The following is a 3,628-nucleotide window of genomic DNA, read 5'->3' as shown; positions in this document are numbered from 1 at the left end:
TCTTCAGTCGTCTCTGAAGTGTGGGTATTTCTTCTATCTAAAAAGTACATACAGTGACTGTCTTCACATCTACTTGGTTCTTGACCAAGTAGGAGCTCATGGGTAATGAATACCTTCAGGGGTTTTTGTTGTTTTTTTAAGGGTCTCACTCTGTTGCCCAGGCGGGAGTGCAGTGGTGTGATCACAGCTCCCTGCAGCCTCTCCTGGACTCAGGTGATTCTGCCACCTCAGTCCCGAGTAGCTGGGACTACAGGCATGCACCACCATGCCAGGCTAATTTTTTTATTTTTTATTTTTTTTATTTTTTGCTATTTTTTGTAGAGATGGGGTTGCTCCATGTTGCACAGGCTGTTCTCAAACTCCTAAGCTCAAGCCATCTGCCTGTCTTGGGATTGTAGACATAAGCCCCCTCACCCAGCCTACGAATATCTTTCTTACATTGTAAGAATGAGGTAATGTTTCCATCAATCTAATACAGATATATTTCTTCCCTCCAAAATAATTTGGCTTGTTTTATTGTAACTCCGTCTTAACTTGACATGGAAAATGCTATATAGGCCGGCGCGGTGGCTCACGCCTGTAATCCCAGCACTTTGGGAGGCCGAGGCTGGCAGATCACGAGGTCAGGAGATCGAGACCATCCTGGCTAACATAGTGAAATCCCTAGTCTCTACTAAAAATACAAAAAAAATTAGCCAGGCATGGTGGCGGGTGCCTGTTGTCCCAGCTACTTGGGAGGCTGAGGCAGGAGAATGGCATAAACCCGGGAGGCAGAGCTTGCAGTGAGCCAAGATCGTGCCACTCACTGCACTGCAGGCTGAGCGACAGAGTGAGACTCTGTCTCAAAAAAAAAAAAAAAAAAAAGAAAATGCTATATACTATGAAAACTTAGCTGAAAGGGAAGAATCATTTTAGAAAGACATGTTTAAAACACCACACTGCTAATATATTGATCCTTTGTAGTTATTTCCTAAAATGCTGTTTTCGAAACATTCCTTTATCACCCTGTGTGGCTTAGACCCATCTCATAATCTATTAATTGGAAAGAGGCTGCAAACACCAGTAGTGTGCATTCTGCAAGTACACGCTGCCAAAGAAATTTCCTGCTTATTCATGCCCTGTCTCTGTCTCTTTTAGAGTCATAACTTGTTTAAGTATAGAATGCTTGATTTTGCTAGACTTTCTGAAAACACTGCGGTGGAGTATCAGAAGTGATTTTAGTCACAATTAGTTCTGTGGGAGAGCTTAGACAGAATAACATCCTCCTAGGCCGGGCGCGGTGGCTCAATCCTGTAATCCCAGCACTTTGGGAGGCCGAGACGGGCGGATCACGAGGTCAGGAGATCGAGACCATCCTGGCTAACACGGTGAAACCCCGTCTCTACTAAAAACTACAAAAAACTAGCCGGGCGAGGTGGCGGCGCCTGTAGTCCCAGCTACCCGGGAGGCTGAGACAGGAGAATGGCGTGAACCCGGGAGGTGGAGCTTGCAGTGAGCTGAGATCCAGCCACTGCACTCCAGCCTGGGTGACAGAGCGAGACTCCGTCTCCAAAAAAAAAAAAAAAAAAAAAAAAAACATCCTCCTTTGGGAGGTGGTCTTGGGTGTGTGAATGTTGGTATACGGTCTTTATTTTAGGTCTGATACAAAACGCTAATAAATTTAATGTTTTTCTTCCTTAATTTATTGGCATAGTTCTTCAGGTAGCAGCTCATTTTTATTAATGATATTGGGATTAACTATGAACAAGCGATGTGTAGACATTTGCATTTAAGGACATTGCAGTGTTTCAAAGATCCCATCATTGCAGCTTGTATCCTTTAGATCCAATCAGAAACTTCTGGAGTCTTACATTAATGCTCATTTGAGCTAATTAGTAATCTGTTTAAACAGATTTGGCAATACTTTAAAAATATTGTAGACTATTTATTTATAGATCATATTACCCTTAAAGTCTTGGGGGAGAAAAGTTGTCTCATGTACTGAAAACTTTTTTTTAAAAAAGGTGAGGATGAAATGCATTCTGTAGCAACAGCGCAGCTGGGCTTTAAACCACACAAAAGACTGTGTCCAATGGCAGCCTCCTTCACCCTTCCTGCCCACGGGGAGGACTGAATAACCAGGACTTGGGGACATTCTTTGTTGTCAGGGTTATTCTATGTGGTAAAGAGTATTTGGTTCACATTTATACATTTTCTTTTTCCACTCACATAAGTTTCTATCTTGAGAGCATAGTCCAAAGTGTAAAACTTGGTGTTTACAAGAATTGTCTTCCAGAACTCCACTGTCATCACTTTCACCAAAGTGGAAGTCTGCATGAATATGCTCAGAATCTAATATTCAACATTCTGTTACATTGTAAGTGAAGTCCACCTACAAAATAGATTTAATATATTGAATTTATTTGTACATATGCAGAGTATGGTATTCGTGTATGGAATCTGCTTTATTCCTATTTTTTCCAGCTCTGATGAGTAGAATATTAAATGTGTTGTTATGGAAATGCAGAGTATTGCTTCTATAGGAAGATAATTATGAAAATAAAACCTGAAACTATGTAAATATGATTATTATTTGTATTATTTATTTTGTTTAGCTTGTTAAATTTCCTTTTTCCAGGGACACATTCTCTTAATTATATGACTTCAGCATTATTTTACAAGGACAGTATTTTGTTATCTGCAGTTGTCTTTTCTGCTCTTTGGGAGTAAGGTACCTTTGGGAAGGTAAAATACCAGTCATGCGGTTATTGTAATACTATGATATACTGCTGTTTGGTGAGATGGAAGACTAACGCATCTTCCAAGAAAGTCATTCTTTGATTGGGTTAAGTGAGATAAAACCACGTATGATTAGGAGGCTAAGAGAACTGATGTGAAATTGTTTACATAATTAGCACTTCAATGACTGGCAGATTTACTTACAATCAGACATTTATTGGATGCTAGCTATGTAATATTATCCCTGTCTTTCATGGAATGGAAATTAATAATGTAATTTGATACCTGGACTCAGGAGAAGTTGGAGTAAGAAAGAATGCAGGAGTGGCTGTCGGACATCGTGTGATTTTATATTTCTTCCAGGACACCTTGGAGTGTCTTGAATGTGGTTTGTGGTCACTATTGTGTTTGTAGCAGCAAGAGGAGATAGCCAGGAAGGATAAGCAAAGTCCACCTTCTGCTGTCACCCCCCGCATTGCTTTCATTCGACTCATCGAGAAAGGGTCAATAAATAATGACTTTAATGTGATGAGTTAAATTTAAGGACATTAAAAACATCTTGCAAGTAAAAAGGACTGAGGCAAACACCAATTTTGAAAAAGGAAAACAAACTTTCCACTCGATTGTTTTTATTCTAACGAGGTTTTGTGCACAGAAACAACTTACATGGCTTTTAATTAATACTCAAGGACACTGAATAAAATGCTGTCAGATAATTACCTCCACTTCACAAACTTGGCTCATTAGCTCCCATAGAGTTACATTACCTTTACAGGTATTTTTAATATCTGACTCTCTTAAATTTTTCAAGGGGCCTAATTTAAACAGCCTTAAAACTTTAAAAAATTTTTCTAAGTACTTAAGTAATCCTTATAAAGCTAGTAAATCCAACATTACACATACGGTTATT

Source organism: Rhinopithecus roxellana, chromosome 21 (genome assembly GCF_007565055.1).
Source record: "Rhinopithecus roxellana isolate Shanxi Qingling chromosome 21, ASM756505v1, whole genome shotgun sequence".
Classification (NCBI taxonomy): domain Eukaryota; kingdom Metazoa; phylum Chordata; class Mammalia; order Primates; family Cercopithecidae; genus Rhinopithecus; species Rhinopithecus roxellana.
The sequence above is the reverse complement of the archived record's forward strand: the minus strand, read 5'-3'. Positions refer to the sequence as shown.